The sequence below is a fragment of the Entelurus aequoreus genome, linkage group LG15 (genome assembly GCF_033978785.1).
Source record: "Entelurus aequoreus isolate RoL-2023_Sb linkage group LG15, RoL_Eaeq_v1.1, whole genome shotgun sequence".
Classification (NCBI taxonomy): Eukaryota; Metazoa; Chordata; class Actinopteri; order Syngnathiformes; family Syngnathidae; genus Entelurus; species Entelurus aequoreus.
The window spans coordinates 90,001-102,161 of record NC_084745.1 but is presented as its reverse complement, the minus strand read 5'-3'; positions in this window follow the sequence as shown (position 1 = coordinate 102,161).

Below are 12,161 nucleotides of genomic sequence, written 5' to 3'. Positions count from 1 at the left end.
TGACTCTAAAAGGGTCTATTATCATAAAGTGTGGGGGGAGGGGGGAGGGGGGAGGGGGGGGGGGGGGTGGGGGGGGGTGAGGGGGGGCGTCGACTCACCTGCCAATCGATGAGTCCGACTCAACGTTTACATTTTATCATCAACACACTTCCTTTTCATATTGTTGCTATTGTGATACACATTGACTAACTGTATTGTACGGAATGTAGAGCACACCAGTAGATAAGCCGCACTCACTGAATCAAAACAAAACCCATCTTTCCATGTATTAGTCGCACCAGACTATAAGCCGCACACACAGAACTTCATGGGAAAAAAAACATATTTTCCATATATTAGGTGCACCAGACTATAAGCCGCACACACAGAATTTTATGAAAAAAAACATATTTTCCATATATTAGGTGCACCAGACTATAAGCCGCACTCACAGAATTTTATGAAAAAAACCCAACATATTTTCCATATATTAGGTGCACCAGACTATAAGCCGCACACACAGAATTTTATGAAAAAAAACATATTTTCCATATATTAGGTGCACCAGACTATAAGCCGCACTCACAGAATTTTATGAAAAAAACCCAACATATTTTCCATATATTAGGTGCACCCGACTATAAGCGGCACTCACAGAACTTTAGAAAAAAAAACCAACATATTTTCCATATATTAGTCGCACCTGACTATAAGCCGCACACACAGAACTTCATGGGAAAAAAACATATTTTCCATATATTAGGTGCACCAGACTATAAGCCGCACTCACAGAATTTTATGAAAAAAACCCAACATATTTTCCATATATTAGGTGCACCAGACTATAAGCCGCACACACAGAATTTTATGAAAAAAAACATATTTTCCATATATTAGGTGCACCAGACTATAAGCCGCACACACAGAATTTTATGAAAAAAAACATATTTTCCATATATTAGGTGCACCAGACTATAAGCCGCACTCACAGAATTTTATGAAAAAAACCCAACATATTTTCCATATATTAGGTGCACCCGACTATAAGCGGCACTCACAGAACTTTAGGAAAAAAACCCAACATATTTTCCATATATTAGTCGCACCTGACTATAAGCCGCACACACAGAACTTCATGGGAAAAAAACATATTTTCCATATATTAGGTGCACCAGACTATAAGCCGCACTCACAGAATTTTATGAAAAAAACCCAACATATTTTCCATATATTAGGTGCACCAGACTATAAGCCGCACACACAGAATTTTATGAAAAAAAACATATTTTCCATATATTAGGTGCACCAGACTATAAGCCGCACACACAGAATTTTATGAAAAAAAACATATTTTCCATATATTAGGTGCACCAGACTATAAGCCGCACTCACAGAATTTTATGAAAAAAACCCAACATATTTTCCATATATTAGGTGCACCCGACTATAAGCCGCACTCACAGAACTTTAGGAAAAAACAACAACATATGTTCCATATATTAGGTGCACCAGACTATAAGCCGCACTCACAGAATTTTATGAAAAAAACCCAACATATTTTCCATATATTAGGTGCACCAGACTATAAGCCGCACACACATAATTTTATGAAAAAAAAACATATTTTCCATATATTAGGTGCACCTGACTATAAGCCGCACACACAGAATTTTATGAAAAAAAACATATTTTCCATATATTAGGTGCACCAGACTATAAGCCGCACTCACAGAATTTTATGAAAAAAACCCAACATATTTTCCATATATTAGGTGCACCCGACTATAAGCCGCACTCGCAGAACTTTAGGAAAAAAAAACAACATATGTTCCATATATTAGGTGCACCAGACTATAAGCCGCACTCACAGAATTTTATGAAAAAAACCCAACATATTTTCCATATATTAGGTGCACCAGACTATAAGCCGCACTCACAGAACTTTAGAAAAAAAAACCAACATATTTTCCATATATTAGGTGCACCAGACTATAAGCCGCACTTACTGAATTTTATGGGGAAAAAAACATATTTTCCATATATTAGGTGCACCAGACTATAAGCCGCACTCACTGAATTTTATGGGGAAAAAAAACATATTTTCCATATATTAGGTGCACCAGACTATAAGCCGCACTCACTGAATTTTATGGGGAAAAAAAACATATTTTCCATATATTAGGTGCACCAGACTATAACCCGTACTCACAGAACTTTATGGGGAAAAAAACATATTTTCCATATATTAGGTGCACCAGACTATAAGCCTCACACACAGAACTTTAGGAAAAAATATATACATATTTTCCATATATTAGTCGCACCTGACTATAAGCCGCACTCACTGAACTTTAGGGGGAAAAAAATACATATTTTCCATATATTAGGTGCACCTGACTATAAGCCGCACACACAGAAATTTATTGGAAAAACATACATATTTTCCATATATTAGGTGCACCTGACTATAAGCCGCACACACGGAAATGTATGGGGAAAAAAACATATTTTCCATATATTAGATGCACCAGACTATAAGCTGCACTCGCCGAATTAAAAAACAACCACATTTTCCATATATTAGTCACACCTGACTATAAACTGCACTCACAGAACTTTAAAAACAAACAAACATATTTTCCATATATTAGGTGCACCAGACTATAAGCCGCACTCACTGAATTTTATGGGGAAAAAAAACATATTTTCTATATATTAGGTGCACCTGACTATAAGCCGCACACACAGAACTTTATGGGAAAAATATACATATTTTCCATATATTAGGTGCACCTGACTATAAGCCGCACACACGGAAATGTATGGGGAAAAAAACATATTTTCCATATATTAGTCGCACCTGACTATAAGCCGCACTCACAGAAATTTATGGGAAAAATATACATATTTTCCATATATTAGGTGCACCTGACTATAAGCCGCACACACGGAAATGTATGGGGAAAAAAACATATTTTCCATATATTAGTCGCACCTGACTATAAGCCGCACTCACAGAACTTTATGGGAAAAAAAAACATATTTTCCATATATTAGTCGCACCAAACTATAAGCCGCACACACAGAATTTCATGAAAAAAAAAAAAAAATGTTGTCCTATATATTAGCACCCACTGGAAAAAAAATAAAAACATTCCATATACACTCACTTTGACTGAGAAAAAGGCCGATACAAATAAAAATGAATTGACTTCTAAATATGTCAAAATGCCAAATATCAGCGCTGGTAATCAGTGGATCCCTCATCAGTACAGCTAGTGAGTGTGCCAAACACTCACTTTGACTGGAAAATAGGCAAATACAGATAAAAATGAGTCAACACCAAAATGCCAATTATCAGCGCTGGTAATGGGTGGATCTCTCATCAGTACAGTTAGTGAGTGTTAAAAACAATATTAAAAAAAAATATTAAAAACAATATTAAAAACGATATTAAAAACAATATTGAAAACAATATTATGCTACACCAATGACTGAATAAAAACAAATAATAAATGAATGGAAAACCAATACAGAAACAATATAAAAAATAAATATGATTAAAAACGATTTTAAAGGGTAAAACCAATTAAAACAGTAAAATAGATATCAAAATTTATTTAAAAAAAACACAGAGGACAACAGAGGACAGAAGACCACACAACTCACGTAGTGTTAAAAGCCAAAGAATAAAAGTGGGTCTTAAGACGAGACTTAAATGCCAAATATCGGCGCTGGTAATCGGTGGGTCTCTTATCAGTACAGCTAGTGAGTGTGCCAAACACTCACTTTGACTGGAAAATAGGCCGATACAGATAAAAATGAGTCATCACTTTGACTGTGACCTAATGATGGATCCAAAATGCTAAATACCGGTGGATCTCTCATCAGTACAGCTAGTGAGTGTGGCAAGCACTCATTTTGACTGGAAACTAGGATGATACAGATAAAAATTAGTCAACACCTAAATGCGTCAAAATGCCAAATATCACCGCTGGTAATCGGTGGATCTCTCATCAATACAGCTAGTGAGTGTGCCAAACACTCATTTTGACTGGAAAACAGGCAGATACAGATAAAAATGAGTCAACACCAAAATGCCAAATATCAGCGCTGGTAATCGGTGGATCTCTCATCAGTACAGCTAGTGAGTGTGCCAAACACTCACTTTGACTGGAAAACAGGCCGATTCAGAAAAAAATTAGTCATCACTTTGACTGTGACCTAATGATGGATCCAAAAAGCCAAATATCGGTGGCTCTCTCATCAGTACAGCTAGTGAGTGTGCCAAACACTCACTTTGACTGGAAAATAGGCGGACACAAATAAAAATAAGTTGACACCTAAATACGTCAAAATGCCAAATATCGGCGCTGGTAATCGGTGGATCTCTCATCAGTACAGCTAGTGAGTGTGCCAAACACTCACTTTGACTGGAAAATAGGCTGATACAGATAAAAATTAGTCATCACTTTGACTGTGACATAATGATGAATCCAAAAAGCCAAATATTGGTGAATCGCTCATCAGTACAGCTAGTGAGTGTGCCAAACACTCATTTTGACTGGAAAAAAGGCAGACACATATAAAAATGAGTGGACAACTAAATACGTCAAAATGCCAAATATCGGCGCTGGTAATCGGTGGATCTCTCATCGGTACAGCTAGTGAGTGTGCCAAACACTCATTTTGACTGGAAAATAGGCAGATACAGATACAAATTAGTCATCACTTTGACTGTGACCTAATGATGAATCCAAAATGCCAAATATCGGTGAATCTCTCATCAGTACAGCTAGTGAGTGTGCCAAACACTCACTTTGACTGGAAACTAGGCAGACACAAATAACAATTAGTCATCATTTTGACCGTGACCTTATGATGAATCCAAAATGCCAAATATCGGTGGATCTCTCATCAGTACAGCTAGTGAGTGTGCCAAACACTCACTTTGACTGGAAAATAGGCAGACACAAATAAAAATTAGTCATCATTTTGACCGTGACCTTATGATGAATCCAAAATGCCAAATATCGGTGGATCTCTCATCAGTACAGCTAGTGAGTGTGCCAAACACTCACTTTGACTGGAAAATAGGCAGACACAAATAAAAATTAGTCATCATTTTGACCGTGACCTTATGATGAATCCAAAATGCCAAATATCGGTGGATCTCTCATCAGTACAGCTAGTGAGTGTGCCAAACACTCACTTTGACTGGAAAATAGGCAGACACAAATAAAAATGAGTCATCACTTTGAATGTGACCTAATGATGAATCCAAAAAAAGCCAAATATTTGCTGACGATCATGTCAGTTTGTGTTTGACCTTCAACCACAAACGTAGAAACATTTGCTGTGTTGGCTGCAATAATTTGAGATGATTATGAACAACGCCGACCTCCCGCTGTGTGCGTTTCTGCTGAGCGAGAAGCCAAGATGGTGGCCTGTTTAAGTCAAAGAGGATCTCTGGCGTGGTCGGCGAGCACACGCGCTTCCCCGCCGCGACATGGCCAACAACGCCATGATGCGCAAACAGACCAGGAAGCAGGAAGTCCCCGAAGGACGGCGGCGTGGGCGTCAGTGTGGCGTAGCATCAGTGTGTCAGAGGCAGCGGGGGCCGTGGCACCCATGCGGGCTTCCCATCAGCGGCGCCGTGGTAGTGAGCGGCCCGGACAGCGCCGCCGCGCCCTCCCACCTCGCTCCCTGTAATTAAAGCGGAGAAAGGTTAAAGTTTGACGGCGAGAGGAGGCGACGAATCCTTTCTCCCCGGCGAGGACACACGGAGGGGACCTCGTCAAAGCCGCCGGGCCCCTCCTGGGAACGTGGGCGCTCCTCCGGGATGGCGAGCGAGGTGTCGGCCGCCGCCAGGACGGGACGATGGCGTGATTCGAGTGAAGAGGAGTCAGCAGTGATGAAGAACGTCAGCTTAAACGGGGAACTGGACTTTTTTTTTTGGAAATGTTTTTCTATCCTTCACAATTGTTATTAAAAACATGTTGTTGTTTTTTTGCGTTCTAATTTGTAAAAACCAGCTGGTTCTCAGCGGCGAGCAAACTGGGACTAATCCTTTCTTTTGTATGTCAAGTTATCATTACATACATATATTGTCACATTTCAAACAGATTTTACTATAACAATCTACAAGGTTAATACAGTATGCTTGTCTTTCTTCCCCTCCATGTATCTGCTTTATTTTGTATGTCAAGTTATCATTACATATATGTATTGTCACATTTCAAACAGTTTTTACTATAACAATCTACAAGGTCAATACAGTTCATTTTGATTTTTTTGTATTACTATAACAATCTACAAGGTTAATACAGTTCGCTTCTCTTTCTTCTCCTCCATGTATCCGCTTTATTTTGTAAGTCAAGTTATCATTACATATATGTATTGTCACATTTGAAACATTTTTTACTATAACAATCTACAAGGTTAATACAGTTTGCTTCTCTTTCTTCCCCTCCATGTATCTGCTTTCTCTTGTATGTCAAGTTATCATTACATATATGTATTGTCACATTTCAAACATTTTTTTTACTATAACAATCTACAAGGTTAATGCAGTTCGCTTTTCTTTCTTCCCCTCCATGTATCTGCTTTCTTTTGTATGTCAAATTATCATTACATATACTGTATGTATTGTCACATTTGAAACAACTTATTTTACTATAACAATCTACAAGGTTAATACAGTTCATTTTTATTTTTTTGTATTACTATAACAATCTACAAGGTTAATACAGTTTGCTTCTCTTTCTTCCCCTCCATGTATCCGCTTTATTTTGTATGTCAAGTTATCATTACATATATGTATTGTCACATTTCGAAATGTTTTTTTACTATAACAATCTACAAGGTTAATGCAGTTCGCTTCTCTTTCTTCCCCTCCATGTATCTGCTTTATTTTGTATGTCAAGTTATCATTACATATATGTATTGTCACATTTCGAACATTTTTTTTACTATAACAATCTACAAGGTTAATGCAGTTCGCTTGTCTTTCTTCCCCTCCATGTATCCGCTTTCTTTTGTATGTCAAGTTATCATTACATATATGTATTGTCACATTTCGAACTTTATTTTTACTATAACAATCTATAAGGTTAATGCAGTTCGCTTGTCTTTCTTCCCCTCCATGTATCTGCTTTATTTTGTATGTCAAGTTATCATTACATATACTGTATGTATTGTCACATTTGAAACAACTTATTTTACTATAACAATCTACAAGGTTAATACAGTTCATTTTTATTTTTTTGTATTACTATAACAATCTACAAGGTTAATACAGTTTGCTTCTCTTTCTTCACCTCCATGTATCCGCTTTATTTTGTATGTCAAGTTATCATTACATATATGTATTGTCACATTTCAAACATTTTTTACTATAACAATCTACAAGGTTAATACAGTTTGATTCTCTTTCTTCCCCTCCATGTATCCGCTTTATTGTGTATGTCAAGTTATCATTACATATATGTATTGTCACATTTCAAACATTTCGAAACAACTTATTTTACTATAACAATCTACAAGGTTAATACAGTTCATTTTGATTGTTTTGTATTACTATAACAATCTACAAGGTTAATGCAGTTCGCTTGTCTTTCTTCCCCTCCATGTATCTGCTTTATTTTGTATGTCAAGTTATCATTACATATATGTATTGTCACATTTCGAACATTTTTTTTACTATAACAATCTACAAGGTTAATGCAGTTCACTTGTCTTTCTTCCCCACCATGTATCTGCTTTCTTTTGTATGTCAAGTTATCATTACATATACTGTATGTATTGTCACATTTGAAACAACTTATTTTACTATAACAATCTACAAGGTTAATACAGTTCATTTTTATTTTTTTGTATTACTATAACAATCTACAAGGTTAATACAGTTTGCTTCTCTTTCTTCACCTCCATGTATCCGCTTTATTTTGTATGTCAAGTTATCATTACATATATGTATTGTCACATTTCAAACATTTTTTACTATAACAATCTACAAGGTGAATACAGTTTGATTCTCTTTCTTCCCCTCCATGTATCCGCTTTATTGTGTATGTCAAGTTATCATTACATACATGTATTGTCACATTTCAAACATTTCGAAACAACTTATTTTACTATAACAATATACAAGGTTAATACAGTTCATTTGGATTTTTTTGTATTACTATAACAATCTACAAGGTTAATACAGCTTGCTTCTCTTTCTTCCCCTCCATGTATCTGCTTTCTCTTGTATGTCAAGTTATCATTACATACATGTATTGTCACATTTCGAACATTTTTTTACTATAACAATCTACAAGGTTAATACAGTTTGCTTCTCTTTCTTCCCCTCCATGTATCCGCTTTATTTTGTATGTCAAGTTATCATTACATATATGTATTGTCACATTTCGAACATTTTTTTTACTATAACAATCTACAAGGTTAATGCAGTTCGCTTGTCTTTCTTCCCCTCCATGTATCCGCTTTATTTTGTATGTCAAGTTATCATTACATACATGTATTGTCACATTTCAAACATTTTGAAACAACTTGTTTTACTATAACAATCTACAAGGTTAATACAGTTCATTTGTATTTTTTTGTATTACTATAACAATCTACAAGGTTAATACAGTTTCCTTATCTTTATTCCCCTCCATGTGTCTGCTTTCTTTTGTATGTCAAGTTATCGTTGCATATATGTATTGTCACATCTGAAAAAATTGTAAAAAAAAAAGTTTTACAATAACCATCTACAAGGTTAATGCTGTTCGCTTTTCTTTCTTCCCCTCCATGTATCTGAGTTATTTTGGATGTCAAGTTATCATTACATATATGTATTGTCACATTTCAAACATTTTGAAACATTTTTTTACTATAACAATCTACAAGGTTAATGCAGTTTGATTGTCTTTTTTCCCCTCCATCTATCTGCTTTATTTTGTATTTCAAGTCATTACATACATGTATTGCCGCATTTGAAACATTTGGAAAAATACACCTTTTTTTTACTATAACAATCTACAAGGTTAATACCGTTTGCTTCTCTTTCTTCTCCTCCATTTATCTGATTTCTTTTGTATTTCAAGTCATTACATACATGTATTGCCGCATTTGAAACATTTTGAAAAAAACACTTTTTTTTTTACTATAACAATCTACAAGGTTAATACAGTTTGCTTCTCTTTCTTCTCCTCCATTTATCTGATTTATTTTATATTTAAAGTCATTACATACATGTATTGCCGCCTTTGAAACATTTTGAAACCTTCTTTTACTATAACAATCTACAAGGTTAATACAGTTCGCTTCTCTTTCTTCTCCTCCATCTATCTGCTTTATTTTGTATTTCAAGTCATTACATACATGTATTGCCGCATTTGAAACATTTTGAAAAAAACACATTTTTTTACTATAACAATCTACAAGGTTAATACCGTTTGCTTCTCTTTCTTCTCCTCCATCTATGTGCTTTATTTTGTATTTCAAGTCATTACATACATGTATTGCCGCATTTGAAACATTTTGAAAAATACACATTTATTACTATAACAATCTACAAGGTTAATACAGTTCGCTTCTCTTTCTTCTCCTCCATTTATCTGATTTATTTTGTTATTAAAGTCATTACATACATGTATTGTCGCTTTTGAAACATTTTGAAACCTTTTTTTACTATAACAATCTACAAGGTGAATACAGTTCGCTTCTCTTTCTTCTCCTCCGTCTATCTGCTTTATTTCGTATTTCAAGTCATTACATACATGTATTGCCGCATTTGAAACATTTTGAAAAAAACACATTTTTTTTACTATAACAATCTACAAGGTTAATACAGTTCGCTTCTCTTTCTTCTCCTCCATTTATCTGATTTCTTTTGTATTTAAAGTCATTACATACATGTATTGCCGCCTTTGAAACATTTTGAAAAAAACACTTTTTTTTTACTATAACAATCTACAAGGTTAATACAGTTCGCTTCTCTTTCTTCTCCTCCATCTATCTGATTTATTTTGTATTTAAAGTCATTACATACATGTATTGCCGCATTTGAAACATTTTGAAACCTTTTTTACTATAACAATCTACAAGGTTAATACAGTTCGCTTCTCTTTCTTCTCCTCCATCTATCTGCTTTATTTTGTATTTCAAGTCATTACATACATGTATTGCCGCATTTGAAACATTTAGAAAAAAACACATTTTTTTTACTATAACAATCTACAAGGTTAATACAGTTTGCTTCTCTTTCTTCTCCTCCATCTATTTGCTTTATTTTGTATTTCAAGTCATTACATACATGTATTGCCGCATTTGAAACATTTTGAAAAAAACACTTTTTTTTTACTATAACAATCTACAAGGTTAATAAAGTTCGCTTCTCTTTCTTCTCCTCCATTTATCTGATTTATTTTGTATTTAGAGTCATTACATACATGTATTGCCGCCTTTGAAACATTTTGAAACCTTCTTTTACTATAACAATCTACAAGGTTAATACAGTTTGCTTCTCTTTCTTCTCCTCCATCTATCTGCTTTATTTTGTATTTCAAGTCATTACATACATGTATTGCCGCATTTGAAACATTTTGAAAAATACACTTTTTTTAAACTATAACAATCTACAAGGTGAATACAGTTCGCTTCTCTTTCTTCTCCTCCATTTATCTGATTTCTTTTGTATTCAAAGTCATTACATACATGTATTGCCGCCTTTGAAACATTTTGAAACCTTCTTTTACTATAACAATCTACAAGGTTAATACAGTTCGCTTCTCTTTCTTCTCCTCCATCTATCTGCTTTATTTTGTATTTGAAGTCATTACATACATGTATTGCCGCATTTGAAACATTTTGAAAAATACACATTTTTTTTACTATAACAATCTACAAGGTTAATACAGTTCGCTTCTCTTTCTTCTCCTCCATTTATCTGATTTCTTTTGTATTTAAAGTCATTACATACATGTATTGCCGCATTTGAAACATTTTGAAACCTTTTTTACTATAACAATCTACAAGGTTAATACTGTTCGCTTCTCTTTATTCTCCTCCATCTATCTGCTTTATTTTGTATTTCAAGTCATTACATACATGTATTGCCGCATTTGAAACATTTTGAAAAAAACACTTTTTTTTTTACTATAACAATCTACAAGGTTAATACAGTTTTCTTCTCTTTCTTCTCCTCTATTTATCTGATTTATTTTGTATTTAAAGTCATTGCATACATGTATTGCCGCCTTTGAAACATTTTGAAACCTTTTTTACTATAACAATCTACAAGGTTAATACAGTTCGCTTCTCTTTCTTCCCCTCCATATATCTGCTTTATTTTGTATTTCAAGTCATTACATACATGTATTGCCGTATTTGAAACATTTTGAAAAATACACAATTTTTTTTACTATAACAATCTACAAGGTTAATACAGTTCGCTTCTCTTTCTTCCCCTCCATCTATCTGCTTTATTTTGTATTTAAAGTCATTACATACATGTATTGCCGCATTTGAAACATTTTGAAACCTTTTTTTACTATAACAATCTACAAAGTTAATACAGTTCGATTCTCTTTCTTCTCCTCCATCTATCTGCTTTATTTTGTATTTCAAGTCATTACATACATGTATTGCCGCATTTGAAACATTTTGAAAAATACACATTTATTTTACTATAACAATCTACAAGGTGAATACAGTTCGCTTCTCTTTCTTCTCCTCCATTTATCTGATTTCTTTTGTATTTAAAGTCATTACATACATGTATTGCCGCATTTGAAACATTTTGAAACCTTTTTTACTATAACAATCTACAAGGTTAATACACTTCGCTTCTCTTTCTCCTCCTCCATCTATCTGCTTTATTTTGTATTTCAAGTCATTACATACATGTATTGCCGCATTTGAAACATTTTGAAAAATACACATTTTTTTACTATAACAATCTACAAGGTGAATACAGTTCGCTTCTCTTTCTTCCCCTCCATCTATCTGCTTTATTTTGTATTTCAAGTCATTACATACATGTATTGCCGCATTTGAAACATTTTGAAAAAAACACATTTTTTTACTATAACAATCTACAAGGTTAATACAGTTCGCTTCTCTTTCTTCTCCTCCATCTATCTGCTTTATTTTGTATTTCAAGTCATTACATACATATATTGCCGCATTTG